Source organism: Hypanus sabinus, chromosome 24, assembly GCF_030144855.1.
Source record: "Hypanus sabinus isolate sHypSab1 chromosome 24, sHypSab1.hap1, whole genome shotgun sequence".
Taxonomy (NCBI): domain Eukaryota; kingdom Metazoa; phylum Chordata; class Chondrichthyes; order Myliobatiformes; family Dasyatidae; genus Hypanus; species Hypanus sabinus.
The window spans coordinates 17,505,815-17,521,253 of NC_082729.1; positions in this window are offsets into that span (position 1 = coordinate 17,505,815).

Below are 15,439 nucleotides of genomic sequence, written 5' to 3' on the forward strand. Positions count from 1 at the left end.
ATGACAACACATTCTTTCTGAGATATGGGGCACAAATCTGTTGACAATACTCCAAGTGTGGCCTGACTAGTGTCTTATAATGTCTCCTTATCTCCTTGCTTTTATATTCTATTCCCCTTGAAATAAATGCCAACATTGCACTGCCTTCTTTACCATAGACTCAATCTGCAAATTAACCTTCTGGGTGTCTTGCATGAGGACTCCCAAGTCCCTCTGCATCCCCAATGTTTGAATCTACTCCCCAAACAAATTAAATAAATAAATAACACCACACTACAGTTTCTATTATTCATTATTATACATTTCCCAGCACTGTATTCCATCTGCCACTTTTTTGCCCATTCTTCCAATTTATCCAAGTTCTGCTGCAAACACACTGCTTCTTCAGCACTACCTACCCCTTCACCTATCTTTGCATCATCTACAGACTATGCCATGAAGCCATCAACTTCATTGTCCAAATCATGGAAAAAAAGTGAAAAGTAGCATTCCCAATACTGACCCCCTTGTCAACAGCAGCCAAGCAGGAAAATTCGCTTTTATTCCCACTCGATGCCTCCTGCCTGTCAGCGATTCCTCAACCAATAGCAATATGTTTCCTGTAACATCATAGGATTTTATCTTGATAAGTAGCCTCACGTGTGGCATCTTATCAAATGCCTTCTGAAAATCCAAGTAAATGACATTCACTGTTTCTCCTTTGTCCACCCCACTTAATACTTCCTTAAGAAACTAACAACTTTGTCAGACAAGATTTTACTCTATAGAAACCATGTTGACTTTGACTTATTTTAACATTAGTCTCCAAATATCCAAAACCCCATTGTTAATAATAGATTCCAAAACGTTCCCAACCACTGAAGACAGGAGAGTGCACCATAGGAAAAAGGGAATGAGGAAGGGCACCAGATGATAGGCAGGAGAGAAGAGATAAGAGGCGAGATTGGGGAATAGAAGAGGGGAGATGGAGGGTATTGTTTTTTCACCAGATGGGAAAATCGGAATTCATGTCATCAGTTTAGAGGCCAGTCAGACGGAATATGAGGTGTTGCTACTCCACCCTGAAGGTGGCCTCATCGAGGCCAAAAGAGATGGACATGCTATAATGGGAATGGGAATTATAAATGAAAATTTGGGACACCTGTTCTTTCCACTATTGGCAGATAGTTGGAGGTGCTCGAAAGCATTGTCTTGATCTATGACGGATGTCACCAAAGTAGAGGAGGCTGCATTGGGAGCATTGGATACTATAGACAACAACAGTAGGTTCACAAGTGAAGTGGTGCCACACCTGAAAGGACTCTTTGGGGTACGGAATGGAGGTAAGGGACGAGGTAGATGAACAGGTATAGCACTTCGGCCACTCCCAGGGTTAAGTGTCAGGCGGGAGATTGGTTGGGGGAGGGTGGGTGGGGAATGAATGGACAAAGATGTCACGAGGGATCGATCCCTGCTGAAAGTGGAGGGAATGGAGGAAAAGTTATGTTTGGTGGTAGGATCCTTTTGGAGATGGTGGCATTTAATTATGTAGTTTAAAGCACAGTTTTTATTTAACAGCTTAAATTCAAGTAACACTTTCAAAACACATTGAAAAACCAGAAGATTTCTGTCTTAATCATTTCCAAATTCTCACAGAAAATTTCTATCTTACCTAGAATCTTGAAACATTATACACTAAAACATTTCCCAGCCTCACGTTTCCCATTCTTGGGCTCACATACTCCTTGAACCTCAGCACGACACCCCCTCTGTAAACTTCCCATGCTGGCAAACTCCCACATCTCCTCACTCCTATCTCCCTGGCCCCTTTCATATCGGCACATTACTGTTTTTAGATTGGTAGCCTGTGCTCAGTGGTGATCTGTGCTGGGTCTGCAGTTGGATTGTCATATCTGGTATATTGATGATCTGAATGAGGTTATAAGTGCGTAATTAATAAATTTGCAGATGATGCCAACATTGATGGACAACAACAAAGTTGGTGTAAACTACAAGAGGATGGATGTCAGTTGTGGATATAGGCAAGGAAATGGCAACTGGAATTTAATTCAGACAAATCTGAAGAGCAGCCTTTTGGTTGGTTAAATCAGGGCAGAAGATTACACAGTAAAGGGCAGAGCCCTGGAGGGCACTGCAGAACAGAGAGACTGGTGGGTATAATTTCAAAAAGTGCAGATGTAGGTGGACAATGTGGCAATGAAAGCGATTGGCACACTTGCCATCATTGGTTAGGACAATGTGTACGAGAGTCAGGATGTTGTGTTACAACTGTACAAGATGTTGTGGTGGGATTGCACTTGGGTAATGTGAGCAGTTCTGGTCACCTAGCTACAGGAACAATGTGATTCAGCTGCAATTGATGCAGAAAAGCTTCACAGGGATGTTACTGGAGGGCTGGAGTTACAAGAGGAGACTGAGATAGAGTGGGATTGTTTGTTCTGGAGCACAGGAAGATGAGTGTGAATTTGAAGAGATATATTAAATCAAGAGGAGCTTAGTTAAATATTAATCCTTCTGTAGCCTCACACTGTGTAACCAATCTCCTTCCGTCCCCATGACACACTGAAATGCCTGCTCTCCTGCATCTGTGGGCTATTTGCATCCTCACTTACCCCTGTCAGATTGGGGACCTGTGTATATTGGTAGGCTGCAGGGATCTGTGCTCTGCAGTTTGTCACATGCATTCATGGTTTGGGGTCAAGGAGCTGGGTTAGGTACAATAGACAGTGTTTTAAGCAAAGAGAGGAGGAATGGGCTAAGAATTCTATACTTGAATGTGCGTAGTGTCAGAAATAAGACAGATGAGCTTGAAGCTCAGATGAAAATGGGGAACTACGATATTGTTGGGATAACGGAGACATGGCTGCAAGGGGATCAGGCCTGGGAATTGAGTGTACCAGGGTATACGTGCTATCGTAGAGACAGAAATATGGGAAGAAGGGGTGGGGTGGCCCTGTTGGTGAGGAATGAGATTCAGTCCTTAGCAAGGGGTGACTTAGGAACAGGGGAAGTAGAGTCTGTGTGGATTGAGCTGAGGAACAGTAAGGGTAAAAAGACCCTAATGGGTGTTGTGTACAGGCCCCCAAACAGTAGCGTGGATATTGGGTACAAGTTGATTAGGGAGTTAACATTGGCATGTGCTAAAGGTAATGCAGTTGTTATGGGAGATTTCAACATGCAGGTGAACTGGGAGAATCAGGTAGGTGCTGGACCCCAGGATAGGGAGTTTGTGGAGAGTCTAAGGGATGTACTTTTGGAACAGCTTGTGCTTGAGCCAACCAGGAACGAGGCTATTTTGGACTTGGCGATGTGTAATGAACAGGAATTGATAAGTGATCTTGAAGTAAAGGAGCCATTAGGAAGTAGTGATCATAACATGATAAGTCTTTATCTACAATTTGAGAGGGATAAGGGCAGATCAGAGGTGTCAGTGTTGCAATTAAATAAAGGAGACTACGGAGCATGAGGGAAGAGCTGGCCAAAGTTAAATGGGCAGATGCCCTGGCAGGAAAGACAGTGGATCAGCAGTGGCAGATATTCTTGGGGATAATACAAAAGATGCAAAAGCAGTTCATTCCAATGAGAAGGAAGGATTCAAAGAGGGTGAAGGGGCCACAGTGGTTGACAAAGGAAGTCAGAGATTGTATAGCATTAAAGAAAAAGAAGTATGACAGGGCTAAGATGAGTGGGAATACAGATGATTGGGAAAGTTTTAAGGAACAGCAGATCTTAACTAAAAAAGCAATACGGAGAGAAAAAAATCAGGTATGAGCTCAGTCTAGCCAGGAATATAAAAGGGGATAGCAAAAGCTTTTTTAGCTATGTGAAGAGAAAGAAGATAAGAAGAAAGAAGTTAAGAACAATGTTGACCCCTTGAAGAATGAATTGGGAGAAATTGTTATGGGAAACAGGGAGATGGCAACAGAATTTAATGCGTACTTTAGATCTGTCTTCACCAGGGAGGACACAAGCAATCTCCCAAATGTATGGATGGGCCAGGGTCATAAGATATCAGAGGAATTGAAACAGATTGACATTAGGAAAGAAGCTGTGATGAGTAGACTGATAGGACTGAAGGCTAATAAATCCCCGGGTCCAGATGGTCTGCATCCAAGGGTTCTAAAAGAGGTGGCTCAGGAAATTGCGGATGCATTGGTAATCATTTTCCAATGTTCCTTAGATTCAAGATCAGTTCCTGATGATTGGAGAGTGGCTAATGTTATCCCACTTTTCAAGAAGGGAGGGAAGGAGAAAACGGAGAACTATCGCCCTGTTAGCCTAACGTCAGTCGTGGGGAAGATGCTTGAGTCCATTATTAAGGACGAAATATGGCATATCTTGATGGCAGTAATAGGATTAGGCCGAGCCAGCATGGATTTACCAAGGGCAAATCATGCTTGACTAATCTGTTGGAGTTTTTTGAGGGTGTAACAAGGATGTTAGACGAGGGTAAGCCAGTGGATGTAGTATACCTAGATTTTCAGAAGGCATTCGATAAGGTGCCACATAGGAGATTGGTGAGTAAAATCAGAGCTCATGGCATTGGGGGCAGGGTTTCAACATGGATAGAAAACTGGTTGGCAGATAGAAAGCAAAGGGTAGCAGTGAATGGGTGTTTCTCGGACTGGCTGGAGGTGACTAGTGGGGTACCACAGGGCTTTGTATTGGGACCACAGCTCTTTACGATTTATGTCAACGATTTAGGTGAGGGCATTGAAAACTTTATCAGCAAGTTTGCTGACGATACTAAACTGGGTGGCAGTGTGACATGCGAAGAGGACGTTAGGAGAATACAGGGAGACTTGGATAGGCTGGGTGAGTGGGCAGATACTTGGCAGATGTCATTCAATGTGAATAAATGTGAAGTTATCCACTTTGGAAGCAGGAACAAGAGGGCAGAGTATTGTCTGAATGGTGTAGAGTTAGGTAAGGGAGAAATGCAAAGACACCTAGGCGTCCTAGTTCATCAGTCAATGAAGGTGAATGAGCAAGTGCAACAGGCAGTGAAGAGGGCAAATGGAATGTTGGCCTTTATTACAAGGGGAATTGAGTACAAGAGCAAGGATGTCCTTTTGCATTTGTACAGGGTTCTGGTGAGAACACACCTGGAATATTGTGTACAGTTTTGGTCTCCAGGTTTAAGGAAGGACATTCTGGCAATTGAGGAAGTGCAGCGTAGATTCACTAGGTTGATTCCTGGGATAGCAGGGCTGTCTTACGCAGAGAGATTGGAGAGATTGGGCTTGTACACACTGGAATTGAGGAGATTGAGAGGGGATCTGATTGAAACGTTTAAGATAATTAAAGGGTTTGATAGGATTGAGGCAGGAAATATGTTCCAGATGTTGGGAGAGTCCAGTACCAGAGGGCATGGATTGAGAATAAGAGGTCAGTTATTTAAAAAAGAGTTGAGGAAAAACTTCTTCTCCCAGAGAGATGTGGAGGTGTGGAATGCACTGCCTCGGAAGACAGTGGAGGCCAATTCTCTGGATGCTTTCAAGAAGGAGCTAGATAGATATCTGAATAATAGGGGAATCAAGGGATATGGGGACAAGGCAGGGACTGGGTATTGATAGTGAAAGATCAGCCATGATCTCAGAATGGTGGTGCAGACTCAAGGGGCCAAATGGTCTACTTCTGCACCTATTGTCTATTGTCTATAATCAAACTGAAAATGACACCATCAAATATAGGAGCAGCATTAGGCCATTCAGCCCATCGATTCTACTCAGTCACACCACCATGGCTGATTTATTATCTCTCTCAAACCTATTATCCTGTCTGTTCCCCATAACCTTTGAAGCCCTGATAAAACAAGAAGCTATCAACCTCCACTTTAAATATAATCAATGATTTAGATTGCACAGATATATTGAATTGAATTGACTTTATTTCTTACATCCTTCACATACATGAGGAGTAAAAATCTTTATGTTACATCTCCATCTAAATGTGCAATGTGCAACCATGGTAATTTATAATAAATAGAACAGTAAATGTAACATAGAAATACATTCAGATCATTGTGAGTTAATCAGTCTGATTGCCTGGTGGAAGAAGCTGTCCTGGAGCCTGTTGTTCCTGGCTTTTATGCTGCAGTACCATTTTCTGGATGGTAATAGCTGGAATACATTGTGCCTCGGGTGACTGAGGTCCCCAATGATAACTCGGGCTCTTTTCTCACATCTGTCTCTGAGCCAATCAGAAAATTCCAATTTTGGTGGTGTAATGGACAATGAGATGACAATGAGACTTAGACTAATCAGGAGTGTGGGATATGGAAGATAGGATTTAACTGAGCCAAGTACAGAGTACAAAGTGAGGAATTTTGATAATTTATTTCAGAGCAGGGCTTACATAGTTAATGACAGGTTTCTGTGAGAATTGTAAAACAGAAACAAAGTGTTGACACAGGCCAACAGAGCATTGAAGAAGGCATTTGATGCATTTGCCTTCATCAGTCAGAATACAGAGTACAACACCTTGGATGTCATGTTACAGCGTAGCAGTTAGCACGAGGCTGTTACAGCTCAGTGCATTCTGGAGTTCAGCGTCATCTGTAAGGTGGGTACCTTCTCCCCATGAATGCGTGGGTTTCCACCCACAATGAAGATATATCAGTCAGCAGGTTAGTTAGTCATTGTTAATTGTCCTGGGATTAGGCTAGTGTGAAATAGTTGGGTTTCTAGGTGATGTAGCTCATTGGTCCAGAAAAGCCTGTTCTGAATGGCTTCTCTAAATAAATAAATAAACTGCACAAGATGTTGGTGAGACTGCACTTGGTCGACTGTGCGGTTTTGGTCACTAAGCCATGGGAAGGATGTTATTTCAGCTGCAAAGGGAGTAGAAAACATTCACAGGGACTGGCGGGTTTGAGTTATATGGAGACACTGGATAGACTGTTTTCCCTGGAGTATCAGAGGCTGTGGTGACCTTGTAGAGGTTTATAAACAATGAGGCACATCAAGAAGGTAGATTTTCCCCCACAGAAGGAAGTCAATAAGTAAAGGACATAAATGTATTGTGAGAGGATGAAGTTATAACAAGTCCTGAGGGACAACTTCTTCCACATATAAAAATATCATGGAGTATAAAACTTGTATTATTTGCTGTGTAACCAAAACTATGTAGTCAGTTTGCTATGCATATACCCAAGATGAAATGCTAGGAATGTAGAAGACAATGGTGTGTTAATATATGTTAATGAGAGGTAGCTAAGAGATGTAGACAGCTTTGAAGTTTGCTATTTGCTATGCATGTATCCAATTGAATGTAGAAGACAATGGTGTGGTAATGAGAGGTAGCAAAGAGATGTTTTGCTTTGAACTTGTTTGCTGTGTAACCAAAACTATGTAGTCAGCCTTGATGTAGACTATGTAGTTTGAACTTGCTATTTGCTATGCATGTACCCAATTTAGTAGGAGAATGAAATCTTAAGAATGAAGAAGACAATGGTGTGTTGGTGAGAGACGGCTGGGAGATGTGGATTGGAGCATGATTAAGTCAATGGGACCTACGTGTGAAACTGGACCAGGATTTTGCTATAAAAAATGCCGTGTCCGACTAGCTCACTGACTGTCTCAGCTTTGACTTGCAAATTAAAGTTTACCCCTTCTTGAAGAATCTTCTGCGTCTCCTGGTCATTTGTGAGGCACGAAAAACCACGACACACACAGACGATGGAGGGTAAGTAGAATAAGCTGCCAGAAAGTGTTGTAGAGGTGAGTATATTTACTATATTTAAAAGTCATTTTGCCAGATATATTGATAAGAAAATTTCAGAGCGACATGGGCCAAATTCAGGTCGGCAGGAATGAGTTGGGCCAAAGGGCTGATTTCCATGTTGTACAAATCAATGACTATATTATGGAAAGTTAAAGCAGGGCAGGATGAACACAGTGAATAGCAAGGCCCTGGGAAGTGTTGCCAAACAAAGAAATCGAGAGTTACATCCACCGCCGATCCAGCCCCTCATCCCAATTGCGAAATATTTTTTGTTTGACAAAATTTACCCCTCAGGTCCCTTTGAACCTCCATACTGTCACTTTACACCCACACTCTCTATCTTTTGACACCCATACCATGGGTTACACTGTGTGTCTATTTCAGCTGTACTGTTCTTCCATAGATGCTGCCTGCCCTGCTGAGTTCCTTGTGTATGTTACTTGGATTTCCAGCATCTACAGAGTTTCTCTTGTTTATGATAAATATGATTGTATGTTTAAACATATGGCTGACAATTCTCGAGATAATAAAATTTTCAAATCAAATTTCAAATGTTGGCCACCTTCCCTCTGTTATGAATGCACCACAGCTCTGAGGGGCCGAAGGGGCGGGGGAGCCCCATCCTTTGTGAGAATCGCAAGAGCACCAGTTAAGGGGGGGGGGGGGGGTGGTCAGTAGACCCAGGAAATGGAAGAGAAGAGAGACGTGCAGAATACCTTGTTCCACCGCGATGTAAAATAATGCGTCATTGACCATTGTCTCATGGAGACCACGTGCAAGCCCTCGGGCAAAGTGGGCTGGTTGAGAGAGAGATTGCATCATCCCAACCTGATTGACATCTGAGACCCCGTGAGGAAGTATAAAGGAGGGTCTGGGGGAACAACCCCTTCAGACGCATCAGAAGACACGCTATCGATCCCGTAGTAGCGGGAAGCCATTTGATGGAAGCCACATGCGTTAGATTCCGTGCCTGGAATCTGTGGCTGGAATCACGGAAAACCGCTTTTAGGTAACAACGGGGAAGCCCACTCCCCTGATTCGACGGAGTTGCTTCATAAAGACCCGGGCAAGTTTTCTTTTCTCACCAATCTCTTTTTCTCTCCAACAAGTGAAAACCCAGCGGCCCCCCCCACCCCCCCCCCCCAAAACCCAGAAGCCTGCAGGAATTTGAGTGACTTTTATATTTCCATCGGACAATATATTATCCCCTAGACAAACGATTGAGCTGTTTCTTATTGATGATTATTATTAGACCCGCGCTTTTAGATTGAGTAGTGATGACGTATAGTATCTGAATGTTTATATTAATCGTATTTTTGTGCCTCTTCATAAATAAAGACTTCTAAAAATAGTACCATCAGACTTCAACGGACCTTTCTATCTTTGCTGGTAAGTGATCCAGTTACGGGATTTTGTAACACCTCTATTCTAAAACCTGGCAAATCTGGTCGGATCATTCTAGTTATAGACCAATATCATTAACGTCCCATTTGTGTAAACAGATGGAACTTATGGTAATAGAGCAGTTGAATTATATTTTGGAAAAGAGGTGATATAGCAAGGGTAAAATGACATTGAATTCAGTTTTATGTTTAGAAGATAATAGGGAAGCATGGGTACATAAAGAAGTTGTAATAGTATTTTTGATATTGAAAAGTATCTATTGAAAAATTTACCCCTTTGATAATTTCTCCTTTCATGCTTTGTCCCATGAAGAGGCAACACGAGAGGGTGTAGCTTCTCCTCCCCATGTTGTCTTTCCCTTGTTCACTGTCCCTAACTGTTTATCACCCCTCATCACCATATGATGAACAAGGCCACACTCCTCCTTTCCCTTTCGCTGATCCGAATGGAACACTGTTTTTTACTTAAGGTCATCACCCCTACTGAGACAGAGGCCATTGACAATAGTCCTCTGTCCTGGACCAGCCTTTCATGGTCCTCTGCTGTAACCCATCTTCTTGGTGGATCCATCTTCTCCCAGGGATGAGGCCTTGGAGCTCTGTAGCTCTGGTTTTTTACATGATGGGGTTGTTATCCCCACGTCCAACCTTCCTTTTGCAACTGGGCTTGGAACCATCCATGGCACATTGTGGAACATTGAATATGCTGGAAACCTAATTCTCCGTCCCGGATAACCTGCCACCATGTCCCTGCAATAGCTGTAAGATCAAACACATTTGTAACAATACAATAATTTTCCTATCACCCATCGATACCCCTCATAATTTTGTATATTCTGTCAAATCTTCAATGAGGCCTCTCCTCATTCTTCTGAATTCTAGTTAACATAGGTCCAGAGCCATCAAACGCTGTTCATATGACAGGCAATTCAATCCTGAAATCATTTTCGTGAACATCCTTTAGTTCTGGACGTGTGTTCACCCTCAATGTCCACAACCTAAATTACACGGAAGTGAAGGTGTTGTTGGCTGGAGTGGACAGGAATTAAGCTCAGGGACAGATCAGTAGATGAAGTGATCAGCAGGTTCATAACGTTCAGCAAACATTGACTCCAATTAGACAGAGGGATCCAGGAGAAAGATGAATGTCTGTGGTCAACAAACGAGGTCAAGAGAAATAGTCAAAGACTAGAGCACAGAGAGTGACCAGGGCTGGAGGTAGATCAGCGCTGAGATTCTCAAAGGTAAAACGCACAGGGAAATTGCAGAAGTTAAATTCAATATTGTGAATAGAGTTCATATCGGGGAATGGCAGACATCCCAAAGATTATATTTGGTTCACATCAACGCTGTGCAATAATATAACATCATGAGAGGAAAATTAACTGGACGAAAAGGAAAACAACAGGTCCTAACAACCTGCACTCGAGGGTTTTGCAGGAAGTGCCTGGAGAGAAAGTGGAGATACAAGTTGAAATGCTTCAAAACTCACTGTATTTCAGGAAGATCCCACTGGCACGGGAAACCTCAAATATATCTCCATTGTTCGAAAATACTCAGTCCCGCTGCGGACTGTTGCCGGGGAAACGACGTCAGCGTCATTCTCTGACGTCAGCACGTCCCGGATAGGAAAATCGCCGGGTGTCACGTGACCGCGAAGCGGCAGCCCAAGAAAGTAAAGAGGGAACTGTCAATCAGAGGAACCGTTGGAACCTTCTGAACATTACAGAAAAATCACCGAACCCTTTATGAAAACAAAGATCACCGAAAAACCTTTGGCAAAATCAAAGTAAATTTACTATCAAACTATGTATATGTCAGTATACACTACCTTGAGATTCTTTCCTTGCAGGCATTTACAGGAAAATAAATGCAAAAGGAACTCATGAAAATTATAAATGGCACAGATTGACAAAAATCTAATGTGCAAAGAAAAAGACAAATCGTGCAAATAATTAAAAATGAATAATACTGAGAACATGAGCTGTAGAAAACTTGAAAGAGAGACTATATTGTGGAATTATTTCAGTGAAGGTTATCCATGCCGTCTCAAGAACATGACTGGTGTAGGCTAATCACTCTTCCTGAACCTGGTGATGTGGGACCGAAGGCTCCTGTATCTCCTTCCCAATGGCAGCAGCCAGAAGACAACATGGCATGGATGACAGATTTCCTTGATCATGGATGCTGCTTTCTTATGGCAGAACTTCTTGCAACTATGCTCAATGATAGGAAGGGCTTTACCTGCGATGGTCTCGGCTATATCCACCACTTTTCTAAACTTCAACATTCCTGAGCATTGACATTTCCATTCCAGACCTTCATGCACCCGGTCAGGATATTCTCCAATGTGCATCTATGTAAGTATGTCAAACTCTTAGATGACATGACAATTGTATGCAGAGTTTTAAATAAAGCCACATGTTCATCACAGGGCAAATCCTCTGAAATGATAATGTCAAGGAATTTAAATTTACTGACCCCCTCCACCTCTGATCTCCTGACGATGACTGGCTTATGGACCTCCGGTTTCCACATCCTGTGGTCAATGATCAGCTCTTTGGAGGAGCTGTTGATGCTGAGTGATAGGTTGTTGGTGTGGCATCATTGTTTCAATCTCCCTCTTTTCCGCTAGTTTGTCAGCACACTTGATTCATCTAACCACAGTGATGTCATCAGCAAACTGAAAATGGCATGGGAGTTTTACTGAGCCACACAATCATATGTGTAAAGCAAGTAGAGCAGGGGCTAAGCACACAGCCTAGTGGTGCATCTGAGCTGATTGTGATTGTGGAGGAGATGTTGTTGACTTTGAATTCAAAGTCTTTAACCGTGGAAGGGCAATAATCACAAATCCAGGAGAAAGTTACAAGCAAAATAGAAAAATGAAGATTAAGCATTTCTTCTCAGATATGTGAAATAAAAATAGTACAGCATAGTAATAAGAGAGGCCCAACTCATCCATGTTGTTCAGCATCATCTAAGCTGGTCCCATTTGGCACTTATCAGTCCAACTCTTCACAATCCAAATACTTGTCCAGGTGTCATTTTACATTGTTATTGTACAAGCCTCAACCAATTCCACTGTCTGCTTATTCCATATACCCACCACCCTCTGGGTGAAAATATGTGTCCCTCATGTTGTTTGAAATCTTTCCCCTCTCACCTTACATGTCTGCCCTCTAGGTCCTTCCTTATTTGTTTAAAAAATACATTTGCATTCACCATCTCTATAACACTCATGAGATATTGTGAGCAGTTCTGGGTCCCTTACGCAAGAAAGGATGTTCTGGCATTGGAGAGGGCCCAGACAGTTCCACAAGAATAATCCTAGGAATTAAAGGATATCAGGAGCATTTGATGACTCTGGGCCTGTACTCACTTGAGATTAGAAGAATGAGAGGAAGGGCTGAGCTCACTGAAGTTTGTCAAATATTGAAAAGCATAGATAGAGTGGCTGTGAAGAGGCTATTTCCTATCGCGGTGTATTCTAGGACCAGTGGACACAGCCTCAAAATAAAAGGACATGGATTTAGAACAGAGATGAGCAAAACTCTCTTTCACCAGAGGGCACTGTATCTGTGGAATTCATATCAAAGGTGGAGGAGGCCAACCAGGGAGCAATGGATAAGGTCATTCCCCAACAGGTTTGCTTGTAAACTTTCACCTCTCTTTGGGGTCCTGAATGGAGGTGAGGGAGGAGTTGAATGATCAGGCATAGCATATGTCCTGCTCACTGAGATAAGGGCCAGGAACGAGATCAATGAAGAGGGATGAATGAACAAGGGAGTTAAGGAGAGCATGATCACTGTAGAAAGCAGATTGTGGGGTGGAGGGAAATATGTGTCAGGATTCTGTTGAAGATGGCAGATGTTATGGAGAATGATGAGCTGGATATAGATGCTCATAGGTGATAAGTAAGGACACTTTGTCCATGTTATGGCAGCAAAGTGGATGGGCAAGGGCAGATTCTGCAGATCCTTTTGTGTTTAAGAACAGTGAACAGTTTTATTCACCCTGTTATAAGAAAGGTGTTATTAAACTAGAAAGAGTGCAGAAAAGCTTTACCGGGAAGTTGCCTGGACCTGGGGACCTGAGTTAGAAAGTTAAGGTTCTGTATACAGGGATTTTATTCCCTCTCCGAAATAATGTCTGAAGAGGACATTTTAGCAACATTTAAAAGCCATCTCGATCAATACATGGGGAGGAGAGTATGGACCAATGCAGAAGGATGGAACTAGCCCTCTGGGCAACACAGTCAGCATGGATATTAGACCAACTGTTTATTTCTGTGAGACCAGGAGACAGAGTATCAGAATTAGGCCTTTCAGCCCAGTGAGTCTACTCCACCATTCCATCATCTCTGCTTTATTATCCCTCTCAACTCTTTACTTCATTTTGTACAGGACCTCCAAGGTAGTAATCTCGAAATTGCTGCCTGTGCTATGTGCTAGTGAGGGTAAGAATAGGATGATCTGGCAGGCTGAGGAACTGGAGCAGGCAGCAGAGGTTTAAATTTATATATTATTAGGATCTCTTCTGGGGAAGATGTAACCTGTACAAAAGGGACAGGTTGGACTTGAATCTGAAGGGGTCCAATATACTTAAGGGCAGTTTGGTTAGAGTTGTTCCGGTGGGTTTAGACTAATTTGGCAGGGGGATGGGAAACAGAGTGACAATGCTGAAGATGAGGTTTACAAACAGAGGCAATGTGTAGTGAGACTCCTAGCAAGTAGAGGCTGATGATAGAGATCGCTCCGTGGCACACGACAGGTAAAGCCAGGCACGGCACTGGTCAGACTTGTCTCATGGGCTCCTCCTCAACAGTTTCCTCCACGACCTCGGTGACACAAGCCTGGGTTCCAGTGCCAGTGGAGGGTGCACTGCCCTCTCTATGGTGCTCCACCCATTGTGCCATAAGATAAGTTTGGCTTGCACCAAATTGGCAGCACTGTATCTGGGGAGCTTCAGGGTGGACCTTGTGGTGTGAAGCACTTCCTCTTGCTCCAGATGTGTCAGTGGTGCCTGCCGTGTTGCCTATCCTCCCGTGGCTGCGGTATCTTAGGTTCCTCGGTATGGGCCATGAGGGAGGCTCTGCACCATGTCCCCTGGGTTCTGGGGCCTGGATATGCTCACCCCATTGGGGTTCCCTGGGAAGGCATGATTCCTAGGTTCTCCCTCTAGGTCAGTGTCCTGTCTTCGGGTGCTCAGCCCGGGTGTGTGGGAGACGCATACTGCTAGGTCCCTCCACTTATTCCCTGGGTCTTAAGCTGCTCTATCTGATGTCATAATTCTTTAATCTCCCTGTCAATTTCTAATCCTGCTCCTGACACCAATGCGGAGAGCATTCTGTCCATGAAAAAAACTTGTTTATCTCAACTGACATCTTTATTGTGACAAATACAAAAAAACCCCAGACTGGGTGCTATGGCCCGGGGAGGGAACCGACTCAGTCACATCCAGACGGGGGCAAAAATTATTACACACTCTTCCTACGTCAATTAATTAATTCATTCAATTCATACCTATGTCATTGGTATCTACATAGCCATTGATTGGATTGAGGATGTTAATATTTTCATATGTGTGTGCGCTCCAGCATATCATAAGCTAGCTGTCTACCAATTCCACCATATTTGAAATTTATTACTATCAGAGTCTTAGACATGCAGAACATTCAGCCCATTGAGTCTGTTCTACCATTCCAACATGCTGATTAATTATTCCTCTCAACCCCATTCTCCTGCCTTCTCCCCAGAACCTTTTATACCCTGACTAATCAAGAACCTATCAAGATGTGATTTAAATTTGCACAAGGACTTGGCCTCCACAACATATGTGGCAATGAATTTCAAAGTTCAAAGTAAAAAATTTTTATCAGAATACATACATGTTACCACATACAACCCTGAGATTCTTTTTCTGATGGCATACTTAGCAAATCTATAGACCAGTAACTGTAAACTATAACATCAGGAACTGTAAATTGTAAACAAACTGTACAAATGCAGATATAAGTAAACAGCAATAAATAATGAGCATAAAATAACAATATAAGAGTCCTTAAATGAGTGTAGCTATCCCCTTTTGTTCTGCAGCCTGATGGTTAAGGGCAGCAACTGATCTTGAACCTGGTGGTGCGAGTCCTGACCCACCTGTACTTTCTACCTGATGGCAGCATGTGAAAAGAGCATGGCCTGAGTGGTGAGGATCTAATGATAGATGCTGCTATTCTACAGCAACATTTTATGTAGATGTGCTCAATGGCTGGGGGAGCTTTGATGTACCTGTGATGTACCGGCTGAATCCAC